The sequence below is a fragment of the Humulus lupulus genome, chromosome 3, assembly GCF_963169125.1.
Source record: "Humulus lupulus chromosome 3, drHumLupu1.1, whole genome shotgun sequence".
NCBI lineage: Eukaryota > Viridiplantae > Streptophyta > Magnoliopsida > Rosales > Cannabaceae > Humulus > Humulus lupulus.
This window is the reverse complement of record NC_084795.1, coordinates 46,227,650-46,244,895: the sequence shown is the minus strand read 5'-3', so window position 1 is coordinate 46,244,895 and position 17,246 is coordinate 46,227,650. Positions and strand designations below refer to the sequence as shown.

At 35.9% G+C, this 17,246-nt stretch overlaps 1 non-coding gene across 1 annotated transcript; it reads right to left on the bottom strand.

Annotated features, from left to right (window-relative positions):
* Positions 1–4,389: 4,389 nt before the first annotated feature.
* On the bottom strand, positions 4,390–4,495 carry LOC133828283 (small nucleolar RNA R71). The gene has a single exon (XR_009890911.1). It is a non-coding gene; the product is annotated as a small nucleolar RNA R71 (small nucleolar RNA).
* Positions 4,496–17,246: the final 12,751 nt, after the last annotated feature.

Sequence of the window (17,246 nt, the reverse complement as noted above, 5' to 3'; positions counted from 1 at the left end):
TTAATTATCAATTAGAAGTATCAAAGTTGACCAGATCAATTTTGGATAATTTCACAGAATTATGCAATTTAGATAAGAAAATAGATTTGAGGGCAGATTTATTAATTAAGACAAATTGGTGTCTATATTAATAAATAAGTTTAAATCAAGGTTCAAATTATAAATAATTAATTTGATAAAGGATTTAAATAATTATTTAATTAATTGATCAATAGAAAATAATACGGTCCTTGAATTTATGTCCAACGGGAATATAATTAAATGAGAAATTTCACGGACCTATAGCCCATGAGAATTTAGACCTAAGGATTGTATTTAGCTTTTATTTTATTTATTTTTTAATTTAATAAGTGACCTAATTGAGCTTATAAATGGAATGCTTGGTGAGCGTTGAAAAAAAGGAGAACAGAACATCTAGCTTTTATACTTTAGGGTTTTAGACTCTCTCTACAACAAAATTCATTTTCTAAGCCTCTATATTCTCTCCTTTTCTTCTCTTTGTGTATATATCTCATGTTTTGAGAATTTCTCACTCTAGTCTAGGTGATTCTAAGGATACTATGGAAGACTATGAAGAAATTTGAAGATCGGTTCAGTTTCTTGGTGATACCCTGCAGCAGAAAGGATACAAGTGTTAGAGAAACTGAAGGAAGGACTTATTCATTCCGCTGCATATAATGTTATTTTTCTTATCATTATCTCTGTTTAATTCAATTATCAAAACATGTTCTAGGTTTTCTTATATTAATTTTATTAATATATGATTTACATGAAAATAAATCAGATTTTGTATAGGAAATTTCCAACATAATCGACATGCCTTCACCTCGAAAGCACAAAGACGTCCAGATTTTAACGGGACGAATGGCAACTTTGAGTAGATTCATCTCAAAATCCACAGACAAGTGTCTACCATTCTTTAATCTTTTGAAATGGGCCAAGAAATTCGAGTGGTTAGATGAGTGCGAGCTCACCTTCTAGGCTCTCAAAAGCACCTCGTTGAGCCACTAGTCTTATCCAAACAAGTCTTGGGGGAAATATTGTACTTATATCTCGCTACAATCGAGCATGCAATCAGTGCAGCACTTGTTTGGGAGGATAAGAAAGTACAAAGACCAGTTTACTAAGTCAGCAAAAGACTACTGTGAGCTAAATCGAGATAGCCACTAATGGAAAAACTAGCACAATGCTTATTTCATGCATCTCAAAAGCTTCTGTAACACCCTGGTTAGCCAAGACTATTACACTGTGTATTTTAAATAGTGTTAAACTCGCTAAATGAGTCATTTGGCAATAAATGTGATTAATGGTCCAGGGTTAAAAAAATTCGGTAAAAAGGGATAGATATTTCATTAAAACGTTAAGTTGTACATGGGATCCCATAATAAATGCTTACAAAGTTTTTTACAGTTCCAAAAGGGTAAATATAACTCAAAATTTACAACCCCCCGACCTTAGTGGCAAAAATAGGGTTTAACCCTAGTTCATCGGAGAAATCTTGGTTGTGGTGGTCAAGCAGCCGGATATGTACACATCGCCACCTAAGCTCCCCAACTAATAGTTGGTCAAGCTTTCCTTTCCCCTTACTTGCACCACATAGCACCCATGAGCCAAGGCCCAGTAAGAAAAGTTAAACATGCTCATAAGCAGTTAATAGAACATTACCAAACCATAATAAGCATGCCTAGCAGTAATAACCCTACTCATGCATGCATACCATTCATATATGGGGCTAGCCACCCTAAGAAAAATTATTAACTAAATCATATCGGGGCCCGTAGCCATAACACATGATTAATGAATCATACTGGGACCCAGCGCCCTAGGATATGAGACTAATAAGTCAACCCAGAGCCCATTGCACTATCCTCTGCATAACCAGCCTTGGAGCTGGCCTAGCGTACCTGGCGCTTAATTTTTCCATGACCATTTGGTCGAACAAGTGATGTGCTCTTGATTAGGCCTAACTATATCGACCAACGTTCAGCGCGCTATTGCCGCCCTTGACTCATAAGTCAATGTTTTCGACTAACGCCCAGCGCGCTATTGCCATTCTTGACTTATAAGTCAAGTCTTTTCAATCAGATAATGCAGACAAGCATATATTATATACCAAATATCCAGATACATAGCATTCAGCAAGTTTAATCAATCAACAACAGGCATAATCATAATCATGCACATTTACAAGGGCAATTGCCCTAATCAAATCTATATTCTGAATTCGGGCCAAGCCTTAATAATGTCCATCACATGTTGGGTGCAGTTTTCTTATCTCAGGTCTGAGTGTAAAGTAAAATAAGAACGTCCCTCGAGCACGATCCTGATCCCGAGCCCCTAGCAATAATCCACTTACAACCAAGTATAGAATCCCATCAAAAACGAGTAAACAAAGGCATCCGAACCGAGTCATAGCCTCTGGGTGATAGAGTAGTTTTTATAGTGTTTTAAAGGGTTATTTTATTTAATTTTTTAGGATTATTTAGTAATTTTTTGTGCAGCATGACGATTTAATGCCTTTGTTTGATAATATTTCATATTTATGGGACTAATTGATAAATGGCTGCATTTTGTGTCAAAAAGATGGAATTTGATGAATAAAAGACATTTGAGCCGCGACGCTTGGAGTTAGAGCCGTGGCGCTGCGATTAGACAAAAAGGTCAATTTCTTGAGAGGCAAAAGGGCTACGGTGCTTCCTTTGAGAGTCACGGCACTATTGATAGATGAATTTGATCTGCCGCACAAGTTTATTAGAGCCGCGATGCTTGAGCAAGTCAGAGATGCGAGAATTCCAGATTTTGGACATGAGCTGCGACGCTTCATTAATGAATCGCAACGCTTGAGTGGCGTATTTTCCAAAAAAAAGGCATTTTATGCAGGGGGAAAAGCGGGATTTCACATCCAAAGCATAGATTACAATTTAAGTATCATTATGACGATTTCTGAACAAAAAAAACCATAAGGAGACTACTTGTTTTCTCTTTTTATTGTTTTCTAGATTTCTTCTTCATCTTAGTTCTTTAGGTTATTTTATATGAACAATTATTTGAATGTTATGTTTATTATGTCTGATATGAACTAAATTCTCTCTCTAGAGTTTATTGTAGTCACTTGGATTTCTATTTAATTTTGTTATGATGTCCTATTGATTCTTCTTTATTGTAATATATATAATGTTTGCTTAATGCTAGTAAATATTTTATCAATATTTGCTTGATTTATGATTTTTATTCAAAATTCGAAAGATGAGAATTGAATATGCTATTGTTATATAGACATAGGTTCCATATTGGACGAAAGTACCTGTATGGCTTGTGTGACAATTAGGTTTCTATGCTTAATGCCTGCTGCATTTTAAGTTTATCACAGAGATGTTGAAAACCTGCATATAGGATGAGATCTTATATCTTGAAATAGAATATGAATCCATTTATGTTAACGTACTATTAGAATAGGAAGAAAGAAATTTAGAACTGGTTAATAAAGTTAATAGAATGAAAATTTGATGAAGTTAATACCCTAGTATTTTTATTATTGATTTTTATCCTTTAATTAATTGTTTTGTTTTTAGTTATTGAAATTGTGTTTGTAGTTAGATCTATTCATCTTAATTTTACTTGCCAAATAGAAAGTAATGAGCAATTATTGGTAATTGGTTAATAGTCTCTATGGGACTATATCTGTTCTTCCATAATTTATTACTTAACAAGACCACGTAGACTTGCGTGCATATTTTATAGATCAAATTTTTGGCGCCGTTGCCGGGGACATAATATCCAATATCAAAATTAATTGTTTTTTTTTTCTAATTTGGTTTTTATATTTTATACTCATTCGGATTGTGTATAGTGTTTCAAGAATTATTGGTATATGCGGGGAAGTAGACAAAAGGAACTCATACCTATAGATCTTGAAATTGAGAGAACATGCAGAAAAAACTGAAAGATAAAGAAAAGGTTGGATTTTTCCATGGCTGAGAACGTGAATAATGGTGTCAACAACAATGCAAATATGGGTAATACAGCTGAGGTCGATCCGCCATTGAGAAATTATGTACTCCCTACTATTACGGGGATACATTCAAGTATTCATCCTCCCACTGTAGAGGCAAATAATTTTGAGATAAAACCCTCGATCATTCAGATGGTACAGAATTGTGTAGAATTCTCGGGATTACCAAACAAGGATCCAAATCTCCATATTACCAACTTTTTAAAGTTGTGTGTGACATTCAAAATGAACGGGGTGAGTAACAATGCTTTCAGATTAAGATTATTCCCATTTTCATTAAGAGACAGAGCTAAGAGTTGGTTGAATTTAGTACAAGCCAACTCCAGAATTGGCTCAGAATTTCCTTGGTAAATATTTTCCTCATGCAAAGTCAACCCGATATAGAGGAGAGATTAATAACTTCCATCAACTAGATGGGGCGTCTTTATATGATGCATGGGAAATTTTTAAAGAGTTGCAAAGGAAGTGCCCACATCATGGAATAGAGAAGTGGCTGCTGGTGCATACATTTTACAATGGTTTGGGGGGAAATACAAGGACAATTATTGATGCAGCATCGGGAGGAACATTAATGAGAAAAAGCACTAATGAAGCTTATAAATTATTGGAAGAGATGGTCATGAATAACTACAATTGGCATACTGAGCATGAGAATAAGAAGGTGGCAAGAGTCTTAGAGGTCGATCTTATTACTTTATTGATCGCTCAAGTGACATCTCTAACCAAGAAATTACAGCAAAATAACCTTGCCGCCCAAGCAATGCAAGTACAGAATGTAATAAGTTGTGAGATTTGTGGGGATCAGCATTCTTATGAACAATGCCCAAGCAATGCTAGTTGTTCGACAGACGTGAACAGTATGCCTTTAGAATAGGCACATGCTATTGGTAACTTTCCAAGACATGCACCCAACACTTATTCAAATTCATATACTTTTGCGTGGAAGAATCACCCCAAGGTTTACAACCAAAGTATCCACCTCAACAACCACCTCATCAACCGACTTATGGACTACATTATATGCCTTATTATGATCCAAACACATGCCCATCTCATCCGCCACCATATCCTCCAGTGAACTCACCAACGACTCAGCCAGACCAATTAAATCAATTCATGACAGAGACAAGGTCTTCAATCAGGAATTTGGAGACACAAATGGGTCAGTTGGCTAAACTACTTTCTAGTAGACAGCAAGGGAATTTGCCTAGTTCCACGGAGCTAAATCCCAAGGAGCAATGTCAAGCTGTTACTTTGAGGAGTGGGACTAAGTGTGATGGACCTACAGTAGATAACAAGGAAAAAAGACAGAGGATCAACATGTCAATAGTCCAACACAAGATAAGGTTACTAAAGACCTTCCAAAGAAAGAGAAGCTGAAATACACCGAGCCTACACCAAAGATTCCTAATCCTCAACAGTTCCAAAAGGCCAATTTTGATAAACAATTCTCCAAATTTCTTGAGGTATTTAAGAAACTTCACAGTAACATTCCTTTTGTGGAGGCTCTTGAGCAAACACCTAGATATGTGAAGTTTATGAAAGAGATATTGTCTAATAAGAGAAAAATGGAGGATTATGAAACTGTGGCATTAACAGAAGAGTGTAGTGCAATTATTCAAAAGAAACTTCCTCATAAGTTAAGAGATTCAAGTTGCTTTACTATACCTTACACCATGGGGAACTTTCATTGTGAAAGGGCTTTATGTGACTTGGGTGCAAGCATTAATTTAATGTTGTTGTCCGTATTTAGAAGACTTGGTTTGGGGGAAGCTAGACCCACTACCGTTACTCTTCAACTGGCTGACCGTTCATTAACACACCCCCGATGTATTATAGAGGACATTCTAGTAAAGGTAGATAAACTCATACTCCCAACAAATTTCATTGTTTTAGATATGGAGGAAGATGAGAACGTGCCTATTATATTGGGAAGACCCTTTTTAGCCATGGGGCAGGCGTTGATAGATGTCTAGAAGGGTGAGTTAAGGCTCAGAGAAAAGCTGATGAGGTAGTTTTTAATGTCTTTAAAGCCTTGAAATATCGTTCCGCTATTGACAGTTGTTTTAGTGTTAGTGTATTGGAGGAACAAGGTGAAAGGGTCAAGTCTATTGAGGATCCACTTGAGTTAAGTTTGGTTGCAAGTCCTGAAGAGTGTGATGGTACTAAAGCCAGTGAATATGTTAAATGGTTGAATTCATCGGCGCAAATTTATAAAAAGAGATGTGAGGAATTGGGGCAAGTGCCTTAGAGACCTCTCCCATCTATTGAGAAGCCACCAGTTCTTGAGTTGAATACATTGCCTGATCACCTTAGGTATGCATATTTGGGTGAGAACAACACACTACCAGCTATTATTTCAGCTTCGTTATCTCTTATTGAAGAATAAAAGCTACTTCGAGTGTTGAGGGCTCACAAGTTAACAATTGGGTGGACTTTGGTAGATATTATGGGTATAAGCCCTTCAACGGTGATGCACCATATATTAATGGAGGAGGATAGTAAGCCTAGTATTGATGCCCAGAGGAGGATTAATCCTTCAATGGAAGAGGTGGTAAGGAAGGAAATCCTTAAATCGTTGGATGCAAGGGTAATTTACCAAATATCTGACAGCGCGTGGTTTAGTCATGTTCAGGTAGTATCGAAGAAGGGTGGTATGATGGTGGTTAAGAACAATAATAATGAACTGATTCCAACTCGTACGGTGACGGGGTGGAGAATTTTTATAGATTACCATAAACTAAATAAGGAAACCAGGAAAGACCATTTCCCCTTGCCTTTTGTAGATCAAATGTTAGATAGATTGGCAGGCCACCCTTATTACTGTTTCTTGGATGGGTATTCGGGATATCATCAAATTCCCATAGCACTGAAGGATCAAGAAAAGACTGCCTTCACATGCCTTCATGGAACATTTGCGTTTCGGAGAATGCCATTTGGGTTATGTAATGCTCCAACAAACTTTCAAAGATTTATGATGTTTATCTTCTCAGATATGGTGGAAAAAGGTATAAAGATCTTTATGGATGACTTTTCAGTCTTTGGGGCCTCTTTTGATGGATGTTTGGATAATTTGAAGAGGATTCTTATAAGATGTGAGGTTTTTAATTTAATATAAAATTGGGAGAAATGTCACTTTATGGTGACAGAAGGAATAGTTTTTGGCCATAAAATTTCACGACATGGTATTGAGGTAGACAGGGCCAAGATATCTACAATAGAAAACTTACCTCCACTGGTGTCTGTAAAAGGGGTTCGTAGTTTTTTGGGCCATGCTGGTTTTTATAGAAGGTTTATAAAGAACTTTTCAATAATTTTGAAACCTTTATCTACTCTACTTATGAATGGTGTGGTATTTAATTTTGCTGTTGAATGTGTAAAGGCATTTAACACGCTGAAGGAAAAATTGGTGTCTGCTCCGATTGTTGTATCTCCGAATAGAGAACTTCCTTTTGAATTGATGTGCGATGCGAGTGATTATACAGTAGGAGCAGTTCTGGGGTAGCGAGTTGACAAGGTATTCCGAACAATTTATTATGCTAGTCGAACCTTGAATGGTGCTCAATTAAATTTTGCAACTACTGAGATGGAATTACTTTCAATTGTCTTTACGTTCGACAAGTTCATGCCATATTTAACTGGTAATAAGCTGATTTTTTAAACAGATCATTCTGCTATTAAGTACCTTATGACCAAGAAGGATGCTAAACCTCGCTTGATTCGATGGTTTTATTATTGCAAGAGTTTGATATGGAAATTCGTGACAAAAAGGGGATGGAAAATCTAGTTGCATATCATTTGTTCAGATTGAAAAAAAGATAAGAGCATAACGAGAAAGATGAACACATTGATGAAAACTTTCCAAAAGAATAGTTATTTTCCATTGAGAGTGAAGAAAAGCTACCTTGGTTTTCTGATTATGTCAATTATTTGGTAGCTAAAGTTGTGCCTCCGGACATGACAAGGTAGTAACTCAAATAGTTCTATTTGGATGTCAAGCATTATTATTGGGATGAGCCCATTCTCGTTCATCATTGTGCTGATCAAGTAATTAAAAGATGTGTCCCAGAAGAGGAGATGATTTCCATTCTTACTCATTTCCATACTTTACATTGTGGCGGTCACTTTGGAGGAACAAGGATAGCAGCAAAAGTTTTACAATATGGGTTTTATTGGCCTACATTATTTAAAGATGTTAGTGCCTTTGTCAAGAGTTGTGATCGTTGCCAAAGGACGGTAACATATCAAGAAGAGATCAAATGTTGATGACTGGAATTCTAGAAGTTTAGTTGTTTGATGTGTGGGGAATAAATTTTATGGGACCTTTCCTGTCATCTTATAATAACAAGTACATTTTCCTGGCAGTAGATTATGTTTCTAAATAGGTGGAAGTTGCAACAACTCCTACTTGTGATGGTAAGGAGGTACTTAAATTCCTTCATAAAAATATTTTACCCGGTTCGGTACTCTAAGAAACATTATTAACGATAGAGGAAGTCATTTCAGCAACAAGTCATTCACGGTTCTATGCGCTCGTTATGGAGTTCATCATCAAAAGGCCTTGTTCTATCATCCACTTGCCAATGGGCAAGCAGAAGTGTCCAACCGGGAGATTAAAAGAATTTTGGAGAAGACTGTAAATACATCAAGGAAGGATTGGTCGAAAAAGCTTAATGATTCATTGTGGACATATCGCACAGCTTTTAAGACTCCGATTAGTATGCCACCATATCGACTGGTGTTTGGAAAGACATGTCATTTACTAGTGGAACTTGAGCATCGAGCTTATTGGGTAGTGAAAAAGCTGAATGTTGATCTCTTTATGGTAGGACGGAATAGGCTTTTGGAGTTGAATGAGCTCGATGAATTTCATAATGAAGCCTATGAGAATGCAAATATTTATAAAGAAAAGTATAAGGCATTTCATGATAAAAGGATACTTAAGAAGGATTTCCAACTGGGAGACAAGGTGCTATTATTTAATTCTCGATTGAAGCTTTTTCCAAGAAAATTAAAGTCGAGATGGTCGGGACCATACACCGTTGTTGTCTCATTGCCTTATGGAGCGGTGCAAATTCATAGCGAGAAGACAGGACACTTTAAGGTGAATGGTCAAAGATTGAAGCACTATTTGGAAGAACCGATGGAAAAATGGACGTCTATGATGGCATTGGAACCCTTTTGAATTGGGTGTTCAGCATCCGCCTAAATGACGTTAACGATAGCGCTTTTTGGGAAGCATCCCAAATTCTTTTTAGTATTTTTGTTCTTTTATTTTAGATGGACGATGATTTTTAGGTTCGGTGTTAAATATTTTTATGTTGGTTTAGTTTTTCTTTAGAATTTTGGACTTTAAATTGTAAATATGAGTCGTGGAATTCGTGAAAACTATAAAATTGTACACAAAATGAAGTTTTTCTGCAGGAGTCAATTTGAGTCGTAGCACCCTTACATTTGAGTCGCGGAGCAGCACAGACAGAGAGCCAAGGGATTTTAGTAAGTGCCTAGGCACTGCGGCGCCCTAACATTGAGTTGCGGTGCGCTTTCCCATAAATTAACCCCAAAATTTCACACGGGCCACGGCACTATACCTCATGCGCCACAGCGCTTAGTCACAAATTTGTTATAAACTGTAAGTTTTTTCTGTTTTTCCTCACTTTCTCCTATTTTCAATATTCAATCTGAAATTCCCACATCCATTACACCATTGTTCCAGGCCAACCCATCAACTTTTTCCACACTTACATTCATAATTTTTATTTAACCTTGATTCAATCATTTTTCCATCACCACTTTGGCTTAAATCCCTTTTCAATTACATTCTCACCATTCAAAACCCTAACTTTGAATTATTGGGAGAGCTTGATATCTTTCATCCAATCTTCATTGCTGGTGATTACTTTTCTCTTATTCTCTAAATATTTTGGTGATTTTGACAATATATTATTGTGATTTGGGTGGCAAAGAGTTGTATTATTTAGATTGGGAGTTGAGTGCAGATTTGAAAAGTTTGTTTGTGTAATTTATGGTATTTTGTTGAATTGGGAAGTGAAAAAAACAAGGGGAGGTGTTGTCAAAATTTCTATAGAATTTAAGTGTTAAGAATTGTAATGGGACCTAAGAGATTGAGTCATGGAGCATCATCATCTAGGGTGCAGTTTCCTATGATAGATCACGATTTGTGAACAAAGAGGCTCAATATAGACATGAGAGATTAAGGAAACGGAGTTTAGTTCAAGAAAGAGGAATGGATTATCATAATTCACCTTTTGATGACCCAACCTATGAGCCTATTAGAGTTATCCTTCAAGATAGTGGTTGGCAATCATTGGTCAATGTAGATAGCATTCCTAAACGTAATGTTTCTTTAGTATATGAGTTTTATGTGAACTGGCCTGAGCAAGAGAATAATACGTGTTTTGTGAGGGGGAAGCGAGTGCTGGTTAGTACGGTGGTGTTCAATAATTTTTATGAGCTGCAGTCTTACCCAAATGAACAAGATGAGTATAATGTGTTCTTACACACTGAGATTGATTATGAGGAGATAGCAGAGTTCATTGGTTGTCTTGGGGCCAGAGTTAATTATACACATGATGAGCCCAACATATGTATCGGTGTCAGCTTAACCGAATAGCATATGTATTCTTTTATTTTGTGAGTGCTCGGTTGATTCCTTCATCACACTTTTCTAATATTGCTATGGATAGATTGCTTATGGTTTATGCAATAATGAAGGGGGTGAAAATTGATGTGCGAAAACAGCTGCAAAATAGTATTGGGTTTAGTTGTCAGCTCACGAAAACTAGTGGACTGGGGCATGGATCCTTTATTACGGATCTGTGTGAAACTTATGAGATCTAATGCATCCAACTGATGCTAAAGGCCGAGTCCAAGGTAGTATTACTCATACTACTGTATATGGGTATTTTGCGCCTATAGCAGTTCCTGATCCAGAGGAACAAAGACCACGCCATCGTCGATGTGTTGAGGCTAATCAACCAGAGGAACCAGAGGATGCAGAATAAAATGTAACAGCTGCTATGAATGAGGATCCGATGATGGTGATTGGTGGACCAATTAATCCTCATGTTCAATATACAAATGCTCAGTTGAATTATATTATTTAGCAAAACAATCATATGCAACAATATTGGATGGCCAGAAATGCATATGAGCATACACACGTCGATCAACTGAATGCTTTTGTTGGTCGTTGGAACCTGAATGATGCGCAGCAACCTTATTTTTCATATCCTCCAGAATTTCACCCGTATGAGCAGCAACCGCCTCCTCCACCATATTGAATTGGTGAATGGGTAAGTTTTCTTTTCCTTTTAATTTTTTAACACTTTGGGGGCAATGTGTTATTTAAGTTCGGGGGAGGGATTACTTTGTTTTGTTTATTTTAGTTTTATTTGTATATTTTAGATTTATTAGATTATTTTATTTTTAATTGTTTTTGTTGTTTTTAGTGTTTATAATTATGAATCAAGTTGTTTTGAAAGCCAATGATACTTATAACCATGTGATGCGAGTGATATTTTTTTACAAGCTATGAGAATCTGTGTGCTTGGTGAAATTAATTTAGTAATTAGTTTTGATCTGAGTTTGATTGTCATAAAAGTCTTGAGTAATAAATTTCTTACAATCCTTTAGTATATGCATGTTAAGTGGGTTTGTGGAGTTGTGGATCAAAATTTTGAACATATTTTAGAACTTGCATAATTTGTTGATTGAGTTGGAATTGGAATAATACATGTTTAGGAAGATGATTTAGGCAATTCTTTGGAATGTTTGAGCCTTTCAAGCCAACCATGATTTATTATATCCCTAATTACCCTATTTTGAGCCTAACTTGACTCTTTTTGTTTGACACTTATTTTTTAGCTTATTTGAAACTTTGTTATTTTTATTTCCCTTTGATATACCATGAGCATATGAAAAGTGATTGGGAGATGGTTTGTAATGAAGTTTATATTTAGCATTTTATGTCAAGAGAAAAAGAAAAATTGAAAAAAAAAAGAGAAAAAAAAGAAAGAAAAAAACAAAAAGTATATTGAAAATAAACTATAATCCAATTGAAAATACAAATAAACAAGTTTGGGGGAGTGTAGTATCATAAGAAAAGAAAGCGAATTGAAAAAACAAATATATAGATTTCAGTTTATGAATTTTCTTTCAAAGAAATTTTTTTTGGAAAGTTGGGAATGCTTTTGGGGTCTGAGATTTGATATAAGATTGGTTTGTTTGGTTGTGTGCTTATGGTATACTTTAGCTTAAATGACCTTTTCATCTACCTTTACCTTAGCCTTTCATTATAAACTTAAAAGTCCTCCTAATTCTTGAACGTGTGTTACCATATTAGAGGAGATCAGTGAATTATGCAAGCAAATGAAATACTTGGTTTTGAAGGAATAATTTGAAAGATTTGACATGCATAGATTATTGTGATTGTGTGTAATTTATTGGTTAAGGTTGATTTGCATAGCAAGGATTGAAGTTGATTATTGAATTGATTTTACTAAAATTCTGGATGAAATGTAGTTGGAAATTCTGAGCTTGGATTGCATGGTTTTAATGAGGTGGAGGCTTGTTAGGTAAACTTGATTCATTTCTGTGATTAGTATGTTTTAAAAAGTGTCAGTAGATTTTACTCGAGGACTAGTACAAGTTAAGTTTGGGGGAATTTGATAGAGTACTTTTTATAGTGTTTTAAAGGGTTATTTTATTCAATTTTTTAGGATTATTTAGTAATTTTTTGTGCAGTATGACGTTTTGTTGCCATTGTTTGATAATATTTCAGATTTATGGGACTAATTGATAAATGGCTGCATTTGATGTGAAAAAGTTGGAATTTGATGAAGAAAAAAAAAAGACATTTGAGCCGCGATGCTTGGAGTTAGAGCCACAACACTGCGATTAGACAGAAAGGTCAATTTCTTGAGAGGTAAAAGGGCTGCAACGCTTTCTTTGAGAGTCGCGACACTATTGGTTGATGAATTTGAGCCGCAGGGAAGGTCTATTAGTGTTGCGGCGCTTGAGCAAGTCAGAGACGTGAGAATTCCATATTTCGGACACGGGCCGTGACGCTTGAGTGGCGTATTTTGCATGAAAGGGTATTTTACGAAGGGGCAAAAGCGAGAATTCACATCCAAAGCATAGATTACTATTTACACATCATTATGACGATTTCTGAAGAAAAAACCCTAAGGAGACCACTTGTTTTCTCAATTTATTGTTCTCTAGATTTCTTCTTCATCTTAGTACTTTAGGGTATTTTCTATGAACAATTATTTGAATGATACGGTTATTATGTCTGATATGAACTAAATTCTTTCTCTAGAATTTTAATGTAGTCACTTGAATTTCTATTTAATTTTATTATGATGTTCTATTAATTCTTCTTTATTCTAATCTATATAATGTTTGCTTAATGCTAGTAAATATTTGATTAATATTTGCTTGATTTATGATTTTTATTCAAAATTCGAAAGATGAGAATTGAATACGCTATTGTTATATAGACATAGGTTACATATTGGATAAAAGTACCTATATGGCTTGTGTGGCAATTAGGTTTCTATGCTTCATGCCTGCTATATGTTTAAGTTTATCACAGAGATGTAGAAAACTTGCATATAGGATGAGATCTTATATCTTGAAAAAGAATAGGAATCGATTTATGTTAACCTGCTATTAGAATAGGAAGAAAGAAATTTGAACTGATTAATAAAGTTAATAGAATGAAAAGTTTATGAAGTTAATACCCTAGGTATTTTTATTATTGATTTTTATCCTTTAATTAATTGTTTTGTTTTCAGTTATTGAAATTGTGTTTGTAGTTAGATCTATTCATCTTAATTTTACTTGCAAAATAGAAAGTAAAGAGGAATTATTGGTCATTGGTTAATAGTCTCTGTGGGACTATATCCGTTCTTCCAAAATTTATTACTTGACACGAACATGTACACTTGCATGCATATTTTACAGATCACTGGGACATCGAATTCTACTAAACTGGTTAGTAGGATCGATCCCGAGCCCTAAGGTTTGAGTTCCCGCACTCAAAACCTACATTGGCCAAAAACCCCCCATTTGTGTCGCGGCGCCCCCACACTTAGGGCTGCGACTCTCCACAAACAAAGAGTCCATCAAAAATTCTCTAGACACGGGACGCGACGCAGCCTAACAGGTGTCGCGGCGCGACCCTGCTTTAGGAAACCGCCCTGACATCTGAGCTCATAAGGGTTGTGGGCAACCCCGCAAACTCAACTTTCTCAATTCCAAATCCTCTCAAATCTCACCCCAAATTCGTACCAAACTCACCATTCAATCACACAACATCCTTAGAACCTCCCAGGCAACAAAACCCGCATTTCTGATGGATCAAAAACACACTAAACCGTGAAATCCAATTCAAAACTTAAAAAAACAAAAACCTGAAAATTCAAAGGTTAAATTATCTCTGATTAAGTTGTTTTCCCGCTAAATCCTCCGGCTATCAAGCTTCTAATCCTCCCTAGAATCGTTATGACTCTAACCTTGCTTGAATTCAAACCCTAAAACTCGAGTTTCCTTCAAAAATGAAATGAGCAGTAAAAAGAGAGAACGAGAGAGAGTTTGAACATGTTTCTGTTTATGAAAGGTTACTTAGGGCTCCAATAACCTTGAGCAAATCCCAAGGCACGGGGTACCAGAAACGTCCCCGGGGGTAAAATAGTCAAAATCCCCATAATTTCCTCCTAGTCTCACTAACTCCAAATATATCCTCGAATATTCATTCCCATTACCCAACATCCCGGTAATGTACTAAATACCCAAAATACCCCTTGACTCACACCGAGTCATGTATTAGTTCCGTAGTGACTTTTCTGCAAACTTGCTCCCTAGGATCGCCTCGTGCCGAGTAACCCAAATATATCCACATAATAATACGATCTCATACATATATCACATATATGCCAAATATAGCCATAATGGGCCATATTACAAAAATTCCCCTTCAGATAAAAACGGGCCCACATGCATATTTAATACATCTAAACATGCATATCAAGTCATATTATAATATAACTCACATAATCATACAATGATACACATAAATATCACATAAACACATAACTTTCCATATTTTTCCATCATGGCCCCCTAATCAAGGTCCTAATCTTTATTAGGTAATTTGGGACGTTACAACTTCGACCTTAATTTCAAACGCATCCTATTCATGTGCTGACCGATTAGCCACTAAGACAGATATTAGCAAAATCTGAAGCATCCGGAAAACTATTGAAGTGGGTGGTTGAACTCGGGCAGTTCAAGATCACATACCACCCGAGAACGACAATAAAAAGGTTAGGCCTTGGCTGACTTTATAGTCGAATGTACAAGAATCACCAACGAAGACATCATAACCCAGCCCGCGAGATGTGGAGACTTTATGTCGATGGATCGTCCAATGAGACTGGAATGGGGGTAGATATTATCCTAATAACTTCATCAGGAAACAGGTTTCATTCAACCTTGAGGTTTAACTTCGAGGCTATAAATAACGAGGCTGAATATGAGGCATTGTTAGCAAAGCTCTGAGTAGCTTCCGAGCTAAAAGATAAGGCCATACACTGCTATAGTTATTCTCAGTTGGTAGTTGATATAGTAGTTTTTATAGTGTTTTACAGGGTTATTTTATTTAATTTTTTAGCTTTATTTAGTAATTTTTTGTGCAGGATGACGTTTTGTTGCCTTCGTTTGATAATATTTCAGATTTATGGGACGTAATTGATAAATGGCTGCATTTGGTGTCAAAAACATGGAATTTGATGAAAAAAAGACATTTGAGCTACGACGCTTGGAGTTAGAGCCGCGGCGCTACAATTAGACAGAAAGGTCAATTTCTTGAGAGGCAAAAGGGTCGCAGCGCTTCCTTTGAGAGCCGCGGAGCTATTGGTTGATGAATTTGAGTCGTGACGTAGGTCTATTAGAACCGCATTGCTTGAGAAAATCAAAGACGCGAGAATTCCATATTTCGGACACAGGTCGCAGCACTTCATTATGGAGCTGTGGCGCTTGAGTGGCGTATTTCGTAGAAAATGGCATTTTATGCAGGGGCAAAAGCAGGATTTCACATTCAAAGCACAAATTACTATTTAAGCATCAGTATGACGATTTTTGAACAAAAAAAAAAACCTAAGGAGACTACTTGTTTTCTCTGTTTATTGTTCTCGAGATTTCTTCTTCATCTTAGTTCTTTAGGGTATTTTCTATGAACAATTATTTGAATGTTATGGTTATTATGTCTGATATAAACTAAATTCTTTCTCTAGGGTTTAATGTAGTCACTTGGATTTCTATTTTATTTTATTATGACGTTCTATTGATTCTTTATTCTAATCTATATAAAGTTTGCTTGATGCTAGTAAATATATGATCAATATTTGCTTGATTTATGATTTTGATTCAAAATTCGAAAGATGAGAATTGAACATGCTATCGTTGTATAGACATAGGTTACATATTGGACGAAAGTACCTGTATGGCTTGTGTTGCAATTAGATTTCTATGCTTAATGCCTGCTATATGTTTAAGTTTATCACAGAGATGTAGAAAACCTGCATATAGGTTGAGATCTTATATCTTAAAAAAGAATAGGAATCGATTTATGTTAACCTCCTATTAGAATAGGAAGAATTTAGAATTGATTAATAAAATTAATAGAATGAAAAGTTGATGAAGTTAATACCCTAGGTCTTTTTATTATAGATTTTTATCCGTTGATTAATTGTTTTGTTTTTAGTTATTAAAATTGTGTTTATAGTTAAATCTATTCATCTTGAATTTATTTGCCAAATAGAAAGTGAAGAACGATTATTGGTAATTGGTCAATAGTCTCTGTGGGACGATATATGTTCTTCCAATATTTATTACTTGACACGACCACATACACTTGCGTGCATATTTTACCGATCAAGTTTACGAGCTAAAAGCTACGACCATACACTGCTATAGTGATTCTCAGTTGGTAGTCAACCAAGTGTTAGGAGAGTACCAGGCTTGGGGGATTAAGATGGCAGCATACCTACAAAAAGTCAAAGAGGCATTCGAACAATTTGAGTTCTACGTTATCGAGCAGGTCCTGCAAGAACAGAACTCGAATGCAGATGCCCTAGCTCGACTCACCACAACCAGGGAGGCTGACACACTCAACATGGTACCATTGGATTTCTTGCGAGAACCAAGC